We start from the raw sequence: 16,138 nt of genomic DNA, 5'->3' as shown, positions 1-16,138 counted from the left end.
TCATTCAGGAGCCACCATGCAGCCTTACTCAGAAATCGCCTTTGATAGCAATGTGAAAGGAGTTTGCCAGTCCATGCTGGCACTTTTCTTCTCGATGAGAAGGTTCCCAAACAATGCACTGTCATTTCAAGGAATCAGTCCCTGCTTTCTGCAAACACTGGGAGATCCACAAGGACCTGGGATGTGCGGAACTCAACCCCCAGACCGCACTGTAAGGGCGGGGAAAGGAAAGGGTGCTGGTATACCTAAAGATGTGTACAGGGTTACGAACAGAGTAAAGGAATGTAGCCAATGAATCAATCTTTTATTTTTCTTTCTTTGTATCTTTTCTGAAGTTATAGTTAAAACAGATAAATAGAAAAAAAAAAAAAAAAGAGACAAAAGAAAAAAGAAATAGGTCTGCACCTCTCCCCACTAAGCAGGGATATGTAGCTCTCAGCAGCACTGGGTTCTTTTGTGTATCACTTCTCCTTGGGCATTTCCAGTATTTCATTCCGTGGTTTCATTTCTACGTGGCAGGCTTTCTCAGGTGAGCATTATGGAAGGCCATTATTTCCTCCTCTAACTTTTTCACTGTGTACACCAGGAACAGCTAAAAGCAGCCTTATAATTTCCCAGGCTGGCAGTGTTCCACGGCTTTATCTTTCAGCCAACCTAATAAGCCAGGAGTGAAAAGCAGCACTGTGAGGGGCAGGAGAGGAGAGACGCAGAACGAATCAGAAAACAGCAAAAATCAATACAGACATCTACATGGCCACATTTTTAATGCAAATTGGCACAGCTCCATAGATGTCCATGAAAAAAAAGAGTTAATATATACCAGCTGAAAAAGGGCTTTCATTTAGGACCCGTAATTTTCCTTTTTTTTTTTTTTTTTCTTCTCCAAAGACAGAATTGTGGACCAGAAAAGCTCCTGTCTGTCACCAAGGGTTGCCATCAAAGATCTAGCAGATGGCAGTCAGCATACACCACTGAGACATGGAGTGAAAATACAATGAAAAATTTAACCAAAACCATCCAAAAATCAGGCCTATTTATTGTTCTGAGAAAAGAAACGTACTAGCAGGCATGTTACTTTGTGTTCAGATTACCATTCTGCCACCCATTAGTGATGTCAAGAATATTAAGAAGAGGTTAAGCTGCTACGTGTGCAGGACACACAAACACTCTAAAGATTCCTGCTTGCACTGTGATCATTAGGATGGTAATATTTTTACCAAAACCACCCATGTATTCACCTAAATAGTTAAGAAAGCAGTAGCATGATATCTGCTTACCCTTCCAATTAGGGAGGAAGCAGATATTAGGCGGAAAATTGTACTTGGATCATACCCTGCCTGACCTTTTAAGGTTGTCTGCCTTCTTATTTACTGCCTCTTGGAGTTGCACAAATTAATATATTTATCTTTGCTAGAAAGATAAATGAAACCACATTGGTAAATACAGATCTATTTTTTCACTGACTTTACCCCAAAATGAAACATTTACTATGTCACCTATGGCACTTAATGCTAGTCCATCAAATGTATTTGCAGGAGGAAACACAGAAACAAACAAACTGCAGCCCCTTGGGTCCCTGTATGAGCCCTGACTTTGGACATTTTGTTGTCTTGAGTCAGTTACATGTCTGAGCAATGATAAAAGCAGCTGGTGGTCCACAGATAATGCATCTACTTTAGCAGGATTACAAAAGGGTCATACAACTGCACCGAGGAAGCCCAAGCTAAAATTCTCAGTACAACAATCAGCATTCACTCACAACTTCTCTCACTCCTTCTTTTCTTTCAGTAATGAAAACAATCGATGAAAACCAATCCCAAAGCAAACCTTCCACAACTCTCCAGCATCAAATTAATATATAAAAAGGAAGGAAACAGTCTCAATCACATGGGCACATTTCTGATCCTTTATTAATGTTGGGTTCCATTTTGCACCTGTCACCCAGTGATTTTAGTGGGTATAGTAGGAAAATCAAGTATTATTGGTGGGCAGTAACCAAAGGGTACCAGAAGGGTACCCAAAACAACCCAGACTAATCACTTTTCCAAACTGAACTGCCAGAGAAAAGCATCTTCAGCTAGGATCTCCCAACTTCCCAGCCTCTCCGAGTGTCTGTAGCAAAACCGATGACAGCCTGCCATCCCATCCCAGCTCATCTACCCAGGATTTATAAAGCAGGCTCATCTGCCACGGTGGTGTCTTGCTTCACTGCCAGGGGCTCCTGTGTGCCAGACAATGCACACTTAATGGGTATTAAGCATTTGAAAAAGAGAGAGTTGAGAAACTTAATTAACTGTACCTAAAACAGTAGGGTGCCTGCTGCGTTTCAGGCTCTGAGGTGATACTAAAATAATAACTACACACATCCAGGGGAGAGAAGGAAGGTGGGAAGGAGCAAAAGGAGACTCAGAGACACAGGTAATAATGTATTTAATAAAACAATCGCACGGTGAGGCAACGCCACTGCCACAGCAGCTGCCGGAGGATGGGAATGCCTTCCTGACACACACCGGTCCCCTATCCCATGTCCAATTTCCTATTTCACTGCTGCTGCAAGGCACCACCTGCAGTCCCGTGATGGCCCACAGGTAGAGTCAGACCTTCAGCAAAACGCTGAGTCCTGCTCCCGGCGAGGCTGGCAGCAGGTACCCAGGAGCAGATTAGAAACTAAACCGCGCTACAGGGATGCAGGCAGGGAAATGCCCCACTTCCCACCACAGGAACTCACTGCAGCTGGATGAAGTATCTCTGTCACTGATGCACAGAAGTAAATGTGCAATTACATTGTACGATCCCTGAGGAAACTACAGCTTTGTGGATGCTTCAAGTGAAAACACATTCCTGAGATGCACTACCAGCAGCTGCAGACCCCAGACACGAGTAGCTCCCACCACAGATGGGCAGGCACTGCCACGGTGCCTAAACCACAACTGACAGGTTTACAGTGATTCTGAAGTTACCAACAAGTGTCCAGATTGTCGTGACAAGAACTTCATCTATCTTTGAATCCCACTTTTTTGAAAACAAGCAAAATCTGACTGTTTAGGAACTGCAAACCAGAGCTTTAAGACACACAAGGGCAAGGGTCTTTAAGTCGCCAGAGCATTTGCCATCACCGCAGCCTACCAGCTCCTAATCGGTCCTATTCATTTGGTACTCTGGCTACTGTGACTAAACCCATGTCAGCAGCTGTATCTATAGATCAGTATTCTTTTTTTTGTGTGCATTTTCTTTTCAGCATCTTTTTAATTAAAAAGATTATAAGAAATATAGGCATCATGTCTGTGTTTACTCAGATGCTCTTGGAGAGGCGTAGTGAGATAGAAAAAATGCTCCCTGATAAATCAGTTGATAATTGATTTAAAATATTGTTAAATAATTCATTTGATAAATAATATTCAACCATACGTAGCTGCAGTAGTAGAAAATTTAGCCTTGAGAATTATTAAAACCAGCTGTCAAAAGTCACAGCAGTTGTTATACATATGGAATATACACAAAGACAGTAATTTATTGAGGTTTTCAAACACTATATTTTTAACAATTTCTCAGCCAGATACTTTTCTTAGCACAACTACTGTGCTGTGTTAGTTGCCACATCTTCAAAAGATGATAAAAGCTGAATATGCAGACTGAACCACCTCTTCCTATGATAATGGAAATTAATGGAAAGTATGATCAGTCACGATAAACTATTAAAACTCACCCAAAGAACAGCAGAGGTAATAACCTCAGGGAAGCGAATCAAATTGTAAGTTCAGGTCTATATTTGTACATTTACACCTGGTTTTTACAGCACAGAAGAGATCTGAGTATTGTCCCAACTTTTTTTCTCAGGGAGAAAATATCAGGATTATAACAGGTGACAAAAATTTGCAATTAGTAGTTTTCTGAAGCAAAACAGCTTTCTACAAAATTGAAACATTCTGGAGGATATATCAATTCTGGCAAATTTAATCTCAAGACAAAGTGATAAGATTGAAACATTTTGAGTATAAGACTGAAATAGGTCCTCTGTGTCTAAATGACATTTCTATTTATTTATTTTTATATTATTTATTATATATTTTAATATGAAAGTGAAAGGAGATGTTTCATTCTGAAACAGTTTTTCAAAACTTACATTTCCTGATAAGGTCTGTGATTTTGAATGATCTTAACCTATATTCTCTCTTGCCCTGCTACTCATCTGCTTGTACATGCATGTTGCCTCCTATTCTGTAAACTTCCTTGTAGGCTTTTGGGTACAGAAGCCCTTTTTGCTTGCACAGCGGCGCACATAATGCATTTTTGATGAGTGGCTAAAGAGATGTGATGTGTAACTGTACAATAACCAGGTACACATTTACTTGGTAAGCCATTTGTAAACCATTTGTTGGACTTCTAAAGCAGGTCTTTTAAGGAACCCACACATATGATGACAAAAACATCAACTGGAAATCCAAAAGAGTCCGAATTGTTCATTTAGGTCTAGGTCACATATCAACAGGTATGTGACCCAAAAAGCACCCAAAGTGGGAGGTTAGGGTTCAGAAAAATCCCTCATTGTTTTCCTTCAGACTGGCTTTCTCAAAGGAGGATTCAGGAGCTCTCATTGTGAGGAGTGTCACTCCCTGCTTGCACTGCACAGGAGACCGAGTTCTGAAACATGCTGTGTTCTGGACCAGCCTCCAAAGGGCCAGGCAACTTTTGCTCATGAATCCTATGCCTCTGCTGTACTACTTTAATTTTTGGACACACATCTTTCTTTTTCCCCCCCCTCCCTGAAAATAATCTTAGCCACTTACCCCATTCATGAGGGTATGTTAATTAATGCTTTCTTTGGAGTAACAGATTTGCAAGGTGGCTCTTTTTTTCTGGCTGTCGATTTCATTCTGTTTTCTTCTGTCAGAGCCACATCTCTAGGAGATATCTTAAGGGTGTTTCAGAATGAATAGTGTTCATGAGCATCAAGCAGATTTGCACAAAAGGGAATATATATTTCTCTTTCTTGTCAAACCCTTGAAGTGTGCTGCCTCAGTATCTTAAAGGATGAGAACAAGGAAAAGAAAGCCCCAACTGCGGTGAACTTTGATGATGCACGTTTGGTACCACAGCTTCTCTCAACATGGCTTGGCTTTAGAAGCTGCACATTTTTAGAGAACTTTTTCATACAGAGAAGCTCACATCTGCATAGAGTTTCACTGTAACTATTAGAGAAAGTTTTAGCTTGTCCTTACCAGATGTAATCCCAGATGAAAAAACAAACTAGGCCATTAAAAAGAATCTTCTAAAATATTCCCCACACCATGAACGCAGCAGTACGCAATTGCAGCCTTCTGTTTCAGAAGTATGTCATGAGCGTCCTTACCAAAGCAGCCTGTTTGGGCACTGGGGAAGATTGTTCCAGGAGCATTTCAGGTGCCTGCTTCTGCAGTGACTTGCACAAATGGTGGCAAGTGTATTTAGAGATGCCCTGCAAAAGTGAGAGTCATTATAGGGAAACTACAGAGGGATGGTCTTACATTATTAGCTTATCCAGCTAAAATCACTTCTAATTTTAATAAAACACAGCCCCATATTTACTAGCAGGTGAAGTGGCTGAAATCCCCATCTGTATCCTTTCTCCACTGCCCAAACCTATCTCACCAGTCCTTCTTTGCAGCCCAGGGAAGAGCCAGATTCTTAGGAGCTTGCCAGAGCTAACAGCCTGGAAAACTCACAAACAAGCATGGATTTCAGCTTTACTTAAATATGGACACCAAGAGGTCACAGGCCCTGTCTGTTACCTACACATTAAACAATATTCTGTCGAATTCAGGTTTGCAGCCAAATGTTTTCAGCTTCCTGCAGTACCGAGGAGTGCAGTGCCAGGCTGGGTCTCCAGCTGATGGATACTTCCCTAAATGCTGCACTCGCCTCCTGACAGGCTCCATTCCGAGCAGACTCCATTATGGGAAACTCTCAGTGAAAAAAGGCTTGCAGGATCACTCCATCAAACACTACTAACACGTGAACTGCCTTCTCTTAAAAATAGTTTCATGGTGCCGTTTCCTTATTCATTTGACTGAAATAGGCATATTCATCAGAGCAGAGCACTGACTACCAGCCAGCATTCACAGGAACAATTATCTTTTGAAAACACTGACGTTATGGCTCCGCACAACTGTCTGTCTGTCCTTGGTGTTTTTAACGAATGTGTACTCAGCCTGATACTGACTGTATATTTCTGTTTTACTGCGGCTTTTGATTTGACAGTTGCTGGCAATTCTACCACTGATTTATTTATCTGTTGTACCCCTGCTGCTTTTTCCAAAGCACTACTTCCACAGAGTTTCCAGGCAGTTCAATATAACCTGCCTCAATCAACTTTCCTATTTTCTTTTCTTCCTTTCAATAGTCCCAAAGTCCAAGGCACCTATTTTTCAACTTAGAACATTCTTTCAAGGAGTAATATATACTGGTTTTTAAGAACGCTACACTGCTTTACTTGCAGCGGGAGAGGCAGCTAGGGATACCTCCAGAGACTCCTGCAAGGAGATTACCCTCTCTCAGCCAAGAAGCCAGACGCAACGCACAGCGCGAGGACATTTGTTTCTCTCGTGCACGCTGCCGTGCCTCTGCAGCCATCACTGTGCAGAGAAGGGAATACCAAGTGCTGCAATTTTGAAACTCAGGCTCCCAAACAAAAGACAACCCAATCAGCTATTTATAGCATGGCTGGAGCACGACAATATCTCATCTGTGCAGTTCTGCCACTCTGCCCCGAGAATCTCAAAGCTATTCAAATGAAAGGCAGCATAATGACAGCATGGCTGCGAACAAGTTTCCATCAAACATTTTTTAGAAACTGAATTAGATTTTCAACAACATAAAGATTCTGCAATCCATTACAGTGATTTGAGCATTACCGTAATTAAAAGTTGTACCATTTAATTTGCATGAACAAAAGTTCCAGACTATCAGGGGCTGTTATCCCACAACAATACCCGTTCACCCAAACCCAGGCTCTTTTTCCAAGGCCATCTTTTTCCCAGCAAATGAGAAACAATTAAACAGAGTAATTTCAAATCTTGTAAGCTTTGACTTAATTCCTAGCAAGTCTTTAAGATTTAAGAACAAGTTTAGGTCAAAGACCAAAATAAGCAACCCTGTAAACAAGTTCCTTTGAGAATGCAACTCTCGGCCTGCATGTAAAGAATCGCCGTCTTTATTCTGGTTTTGAGTTCAAAATGACTTTGGTTTCAAAGTATCTGTTGTAAACAGGACTAAATAAGAACAATATTCTTCTTCACAGTGGCATTCAATCTCAGCATTTTGCTGTTTTGGTCTTTCCTATACCCAGGGACATTTTGTACATAGAGCGGGTTGCTTGGGCTAGATAAAATTTAAAGCTCTGCCTCAGAGAAGAAATTAATGCTTTAACCTACTTCAATATTCTGCTACCACACCCCTTTTGAAATTTAGTTTATCGGGCATTATTCTGACACAGAAATGGCACACAGGAATTAAATACAGCCTTCGAAATCCAGGGTGCCCCAAGTTGTGATTTATTTTGTTTCCCAAACCCAAATCCCTTCGTCTCCTTCCAGGGCAGCAGGACATACACAGACTGCTCCTGCCCTTTCCACACCGTCAGCTCAAACAGCCGTGCGGGTCTACATTTTTAGTTTACACCCGTTCTTCGGGTTCCCTGTAGCCACGTCTTCAAAGCTGCAGCTTTATAATCCTTAATGGTTGCTGACAGTTCCATTAGTTGAACCTTAAAATCATGTACTTCATATGCACCGTGTATGTTTGCCACAAAATCCTATAACTGATTATGTCCCATTTATCTGATTTACATGTGTTCGCTCTAATTACATAATTAAACCTAAACACAGCTATTGCCCAAAGGATAATCTGTTCTAAGCTATTACCAGAAAACAAAGACCATCATAAAACAGATCCAAATTGGCTTGTGCCATTTCAGAAATTAGGGGCTGAAGTCTGTTTTCAGAGAAATTGAAAGGAGCAAGAATGAGACTTTTTCTTGTATACTAGCAGGCTTTAACACCAGAGTTTCTACCTTTCTGTTGTCTCACTGTAGGTGACTACATGCACGAGATACCCAGAGCCACAGCACACCTGCAGAATGTCAAGCACGTACCAATTCACACCCCTTGCTGATGTTCCTGCCCAGGACCATCCTCATATCCACAGTGATCAAAATGACCCAGCTTCAGTATTCCCAACCTTTGACCCTGTATTTCAAAAGCCCCTTTTTACTACTGTTTCCATATTTACCCTTCTTCCCTGCCACCCACACGCAATCTGTACTTGCTGTAATTCAATACACTACAGTTTCAACCAATCATATAAAAAACAAATTAAACCCTCTCAGTATTAAGGTCGGTGACTTCATTTTTTTTTTTTTTTTTTCCTTTCTGAAGCACAAAGCAGCAGTAAATTACCAAAAATTTTAAAGCAATGAAAGGATAGAATATCTCTCCCTCTTACACTGCTCCCCTGTCTCATGTGAACAGGGTCGGATTTGGCACAACATCCATGTAGGTTCCATAGAGAAGGGCTTTTTATGGCAGCCAGAAGGCAGGTAAACCTTTTTGCAAGCTGCATGTCCTATCTGCCTTCACCTTTGCATGGCATTTACACTGGCAGGAGCTAACACACCCCATCAGAGCAGGCACAGCACCATCCCAGTGGATGAGCAGGGACCAGGCTCCCTAACGAGGCATTTTGGAGCAGTGAATGTGCGTGAAGGCAGCAGTCACAGCCAGGATGGCTCAACCTGATCACCAAAACCACGTGTTCCTCACATGAGAGGCTGCGAAAAGTCAGCTTCATCAGCTTCCCTTCAATGACATGCAACCGAATCCACGTGACACCCATTTTATCAGCAAGAACAACTAGAGATGTTAAAAGAGCTGCTACTCACCCCTAGTAGTCTACAGTGCTTAATCAAAAATCACTGAAATCAAGAAGACAAAAAGTCCTATAAACTTTCTTGGTCTTTGGATCCATCACTTATGTGGGAGAGAATCAAATCTGATGAAAATAAATGAACATTTTTGTCGTGTGGTTGATTTTTCTTTTTTTTTCTCTCTCAAAACCACACGCATCTGACATTTCTATTAGGCTGCTGAATATTTGTGAAGTCAGAAGCATCAATTTTTCAGACTTGACAGTTCAGTATATGATATTTTTCAGTGTAAACAAATACAAAATATTTTTATTGCCTCTTTATCCAGGCACCTCAAATGCCACTCTAGTTCCAATAATTTATCAGATGCAGACTCTGTTAAGAGCGTTTGCCTGAGATCCAGACTCTGACAATCAAACCAGGATGCTCACTTTCTCATTTCATGCCCACCAGGACTTCAGTGCAAATACGTATTTCTGATAAAAAACAGAATGTAGCCAGTCTTCTGTGCCCCTCAATCAATCCTGACTCAAGTAACACCGCCAGTGCAATAATTTGCCTAACATTTACTTCTAATTTGTTTATTCAGAGGGCCACATGAGGTAGCAAAATGCAGAAATGGGGAGTTTGGGGTAATTCAGCCACGCAAGCCAAGTTTTGTTTCTGTATGTTTGTAATGAGCTCACCAAAACTCATAAGCTGCAGATGAGTTTAATTAAAGTCAATGGAGCAAGGAGATTTAGCACTTAAGTGTGCTATCTTCATGGCTTACAGAACTTGCGTAAGTCAAATCATTAAACTTTAATTTGCCCGAGATTATGTAACATTGGCACGGCAATGCGTGGGCCTCACTTCGTCCCACCTGTGTATCAGAACATCACAGCACCTCTCGCTGCATGAAGAAGCTGCACAAATCCAAGCCCAGCGGTCCTGGAGAGGTGGAAGCAGTCGGGGCCCTTTGCTCAAGAGGGAGAGCACTGCTGGGAGCCTGCCTGCACCTCTGCCGTCCCCTGTGTAACACGAGGACCCCAACGCCCAAACAATTTTACTTATGGTTCACATTCCATGCCAGAGCCTCCATGTCAGAAGGCGTTTCAGTACTTTTCAGATCACTCAAAAATGAGAGTGTTATATATGGACAGGTAGCTACATTCAAGAACTGCAGTGATAGCCTGGGCCTGGGCCAAGAGACCATGTCTTAGGGAATGGCTTTTCCACTACAATAGCTGCTCCTTCCAACCAGCTGCTGGATTTCAACCTTGGACACTGTGCCAGACACCCACCAGGGTAAATACGACACAAACCAGCCTACCCACCAGTGAACCAGCCATTTAAGACAGATATGATACCTACATGCTGCCCATGTCTTGCATCATCCAGCCTTGCAAAAATGATTAAGAATTACTCTCATTCTTTATTAAAATTCAGTCACCTTGCTCTGAATTTGGTTCATTTTCTATAGGTTTTGCTCGTGTGCAAGCACTCCCCCTCATTTCCCTTTGCTGTTGTTCTTCCCCATTCCTGAAATGAGAGAAAGTGCAGCCAATTTCTTCATGGCTCATTTCTAACCTTTTAAAATGCTACCATTTAAAATATTTATAGTTTTTATAGTTGCCAGCAACCTTCAGAGCGAGTCTAAGAAGTATTATTTCTTCTTTGGAGAAAACTACTGAGCCTGTGAGCCCCCAAATTCATTTCGTTACAGAGCATGTTGACAAAATTACCTCAAAATTTCCCTTGTGGCGATGAGGAAAATTAACTGTATTTTATATGACAAAAACACATTGTGTTTGCAAATTTCATATGCAAAATATCACTCACTGATGAGATAAAAATTATGCACTGTCATATCGTATCAACAGACTCTCTAGAAGATTAGTTACTTTATATCACACTTTCAAAGTTAGTATTTCTACATTTAGGCTTCAAAACTATATTTACCTAACTTTTTTTTTTTCCTGTGTGCAGTTTTGAGAGACCAACAGAAGCACCACTGATCTGTGCACTTGTGCCAAATTCTGACTTGTGTGTGAAAAGTCATTGTCTGGTATCATAAAAAGCCTAAAAGTGTTATGTTTTAACTGACTGCAAGTACTATCTTACTGTTTAACTAACCAGAAAGATCCTCATCTACTTCCATGGCAACTACATTAAGAACTTAGGGAAACACAGTCCTTAAGCACAGAGGTTTGATAGGAACCATTCTTCTATCTGCACTTCCACTGACACATAAGCCCATCGAATTGTTGCCTTCCTTTTCTAGGATCCAAACGGCTCTTGACAATGTTTTTGCTCTGGTAGCTTCCCCATGTGTTCTTGAGGACAAGAAACTTCTCCCTCCTCTTTAACATAGATACAGATTAAAATGCAGCTTCCAAAAGCTCAACCTTAAGATCTTGTAAAAGTATCATTTCTTTGAGACGTGCTTGGAAATTAACCACAGAAAAGCAAGCTGCAGAAACCCAAAATATATGAGAAAGAGAGAGAAATGTACTAATAAACCCAAAAGAACTGGTTGGCTCAAAATATCCAAATGCTTGCAACCCAGAAGTAGATTTTTTTTTCTTTACTCGGTTCCCAGTTACTCCACCTTTTTTGAACTCCGTACATCCTCGCATGCCTTGCATCACAGCCAGCCAGAGAACACCAGCTCCTTGCTGTGTCCAGTGACCTCTCCTGTCAAGCCTCCCCTCTCCTGGGGCATCTGCTCTGGTTTATCAGAGGAGAATTCTTCAGCTCCTGCATGTTTCACACTCACTGCTTTCTCTTGGGAATGGATTATTCGTACTTATGACTGAGGATTAATAGCCACTTGTCAACTACTTGACAACCAGCGTTCACAGACAACTATAACCACTTCCAATAAAGACTTCTTGCTGAGCTCCTGAAGCATTCATTTTTCCTTGTGCCTCAAAATCAGACCACTGCCCTCTGTCACACCTTGCATCTAACCCTCCCCTTCTTTCTTTTTCAAATTGAAATCTTCCTCCCCATTCACTCTGATTTTCAGGGTGCCCTCCCACCATACGCACAGCACGCTGCTCGAGCAGCTCCACTGCCCAGGCTACACACAATGGCTCGTTCGTCTGGAAACAAAACGTTAACATCAGCAGTTCCTGCTGCTCACCGCATTCAGAAGAGTAAATTACAGCTCACTGGAAAATCCAGTGAAATCCTTAAATACAATGTTTTGAGCTTGGAGTTTAGTTCTGAATAAGCTTTCAGGATTCATTCCCTGTATATATGTATGTATTTCCTATTTCCATTCTTTTCAACGCAGACTCTCTTTTGGCTCAATAATTAATCAGTAAATTTAATCACTCTCCTCTGTAAGGAATGCACTGAATGGATAAAAAGTTCCAGACTGTCTCTATTCAGCTTCAAAAAAAAAAAAAAAAAAGCTTCTCAGTGTGCTCCAGAAACCCCATGTGTATGCATTACACTCTTTTACAGCTCAGCAGTCATTGTCCTCGACTTGCAAGTCATTTTAGATACAGATTTTAGTGGAGGACGGGAAGATGCCACTGAAAGCCGCCACTACCAGTTGTCTTGCTGGGAGCCTACAGACCTGTGTTAATCTTTAACCTTTGGAGGGAAGAACCCACCAGCTGTCAATGACACCAGTGTTGGCCACGCTACAAAGCACACTCACAGCTATAGGTGATTTGCAGTTAAAACAAGCAGTGATTTCCCTCATATGCAACAGAAGATAATGTCCTTAATACCCTTATTATTATTTCATCTACTGGAATAAGTAATTCCAGCAAAAGCAATGGGATTCTAGCACAAGGTGCTATTCAATGTAAGAAAATTTACCAGACTGCTTCAAAACATTAAAATACTTTATATTTGCCCGGGGTCTTTCATTCCAGAACTAAAGTATTTTTGTATATATGAGTTAATTGTCACAATACTCTTGTGAGACAAAAATTATTGTAGTTGCTTCTACCAATATCCTGGATGTGACTGCACAGATACTCTTTACATATTCTGTTTTTCTGCAGTCTTTCACTTAATTGAAAAATAAGCACTGCAGATACTCCAATCACACACAGAACATATTATGGTGGTTTTTGTTGTTGTTGTTTTTCTCTTCTTTTAAGCAGCGTGATATTCATTGCACATACCCTGTGTTTATTTGCTGTGGAAAACTTGTTTCCTTAAATTAATGAATCTGTAACAATACCTATATAAAAGTCTTAATTCTTAGCTGCATGCTTGAGCTCTGCTGCATGGAGAGTCCAAGAAATCCCCTAATTCATGCTATAGGGACAGTCCCGTAAAGAGAGCTGGGAACCTTCTGAGATGGGCTGAGCCTTCTCCCCCCCTTTTAGCTAAATAGAAATTGTAGCAGGAGGCATTTCACAGGGACCTCAAATTACTAGAACTCCAATATATACAGAAGTGCTTTGTTAAAGAGAGCAGGATCCAAATATATACTTAAAACTCGGCTATGCACATTTACTGAACACAGGAAATGCAATTAGGTCAGAGCTGACAAAATTCTCACTGATTTAAGTCATGCAGCACAAGACTTCTAGGACCAGGCTTTCTTGAAGTGAACTCCTAGCTCTTCACAGAATCACAGGATCTTCTTTGAGGTTGGAAGAGACCTCAAAGATCACCTAGTCCAACCTCTAGATCACTTAGTCCAACCTCTAAGTCTTCCTGGCGAGGAAATCAGGTCTCCCTTCTTCTTCCTTCCCATTTTTTAAATGTACATTCTGCTAAAGCCAGCTGAACTTGCCGTTTGCTAACCATTTCCTCTGCTTAGTCTCAATTTAGGGAAAACAAACACAACAACAAAACAACACAAACCAAACCACCACCGCCTACAGATAGGCATTGTGTCTGGGGGGTTGTGATTCTCAGAAGATGATGCTGGTGGTACTTAAGCATCAATCTGGATTGGACCTCATGGAATAACCTCTTCTTTTGCCTACTATCCTTTCATGCCAATTCCTGCAAGCCGTCTCAAATGGATCTGGCATTTGAGCTCAGCACAGTGCCACAGCACATGCGGCTGGGGAGCCAACAACAGGCTGATTTTTCATTTTACAATCTATGGTTGTTTTTATTAGATGACTAAGAGGAGTTCCCATCTTCCTGAGCAGTGCCATTTCTTTTCGCATTTCAAGACTTCAACAAAGTTTGAAAAAAACATGAAGTTTGGATATGAAGGCATATCTTAATTGCTGTATCAACACTTAATAACAGACCTGGAAAGATACCAACAGAACAAGAGAGACCATCTGTACTGATTCTGGCTACATCCTTGTGCTTGCTGTCTCTACACAGTCAAAAGATGAGTGGTGAGGATATGATCTCTGCTGGCAGTAACATTGTATTTGGCTTGGTGGGGCCCATTCTGTTCTGAGCATACCCCCATATTCTGAAAATTACAATAGCACTCTTCAAAACCCAGTGACTTAGCAGAAGAGAGTCAAACCTGCATGCTAGAGAATTCAGACTGAGGAAACATGCATGGGACAGCAGTGGAAGGCGAGTAGGAAAGTTTTTCCAGAGCGCAGCACAGAGGCAGTTAAAGTGGTTATTTACAGGCTTTTCATCCAAGTTCCCATGTTTATTTATAACACAAAAGACCATTAACACTTAACCTCTTTAGAGAACTAACAAGCGTCACAGAAACCTAAATCTCTTTGAGATGATGCCTTAGGCAAGGCTTTTCTCTTCCTGAAGAAATAGCTTTACCACCCTAATGCTGTCTTATCTTACCTCCCTCCCAGGACAACATGGGTTCCTAGGAGCCTCCTGCAAGCCCTCCTGCTGATGGCCAAGACGCATACGCAGGTAGCCTCAGCAAAACAACTAAGCCCATCAACATGACTGACACATCAGAAGCTTTCTTCCTTAGTAGAGATAAAATTGCAGCTGAGTTATGCCCAACTACTGCGTACACTGAAGACACAGGAGACACTGCCCGGAATACAAAGCACTGCTTTGGTTCTCTCAGATGTGAAAGCAGCACATGGGCATGGCAGCTTCCGCAGAGTGGATTGGGAACAGAAGCAAACCCAGACAGTGAACAGAAAGAAATAGAAGAGAATTCATAGGTCTAACTCTGAGCTTGTTGGTTCTGATTTTTCATCAGCATCATCCCACTGTTTGTTATCTCTGCTTTATACCACTGCAAACAGGAGCCACATGTAATTATTGATACCAAAGGACACTGCTCAGTCCTGGTCCCCCCACGTTGTCTTTCATTACTGTGTCATTTGCCAGGCACTAGGATTTTCCTGCTGATGTTCTCGCTGGTCTTACGCTGAAGTGATTGCTCTACATAAGAAAGAAAATCTTTTCCATGAGATTTTTTTATTGTGTATTTGAAGATGAAATGACAAATTGTTTCTATGAGTACTGTTGCTTCTGATTAGCAAAGATGAGTGTACGTTCACAGCAGATATTTTCTAAAACCAGGACCACAATTTAATTTACCACTCCACTAACAAATTCTGAGTAGAAATTAAAAGTGGTTCAGATTAATGATTTTGTATTCACTGCTCTGGGAATTTCTTATGCCTTGCTGGTTTTAACTTCAAGTTTGTTATTTAAAAACCTTAATCAGAAGTTTGTATGGCACCTGATTAAGTTTTTCTTTAAATGGTCCTGCAATAATTTCCAGCTAAAAAGCACATTACTGCACAGCTCACTTAACACAAGGTTCTGAATCAAATATGAGCTACAGTGTCGACAATCACAGCTGAAATCAGAATCAAACACATACTGAGTCAAATTTTCCCACTTCCACTTACATATTTAAGTCTGGACTAACTCCCTTGAAGTTGCTCCAAATTAAAAGCTGTGCAAGTCAGAGCAGAATTTAATCATTTTGTCATATTATGAAGTACGATGAACGCTCATACTGCTGTGAAAATAAAAATAGAAATTGAAACTGCTATCTCTCTTTGTCTCAGATTTAGGTCACTTATGGTGATGGTAGGAAGAAATAAATAAAAGCCCTGCAAAAACCCATATGTAAAAGTGTCTGATTTAGTTCCACTGAACTCAGAATCAAGTACGAGATCTTTCACATGCAATATATGAACGTTTCCAGACACTTCACCTTGGAATACTGAAAAAATATGCAGGTTTACCACTGAATACTACAAATACTACACCTATCAAAGAGATGCTTCCAAATGACTTCGAAGCCCTTATTTTCTTCTAACTATTCTACTTAAAAGCACCTTGTAAATTGGCTATAAATCAATGGGGAAA

General features: G+C 41.1%; 1 long non-coding RNA gene across 3 annotated transcripts in view; it reads right to left on the bottom strand.

Moving 5' to 3' along the window:
- Positions 1 to 16,138, bottom strand: part of LOC106015888 (uncharacterized) — a 212,607-nt gene that overhangs the window by 34,924 nt on the left and 161,545 nt on the right. The window lies entirely within an intron of this gene.

Source organism: Anas platyrhynchos, chromosome 19 (genome assembly GCF_047663525.1).
Source record: "Anas platyrhynchos isolate ZD024472 breed Pekin duck chromosome 19, IASCAAS_PekinDuck_T2T, whole genome shotgun sequence".
In the NCBI taxonomy this organism is placed as follows: Eukaryota; Metazoa; Chordata; class Aves; order Anseriformes; family Anatidae; genus Anas; species Anas platyrhynchos.
The sequence above is the reverse complement of the archived record's forward strand: the minus strand, read 5'-3'. Positions and strand labels throughout refer to the sequence as shown.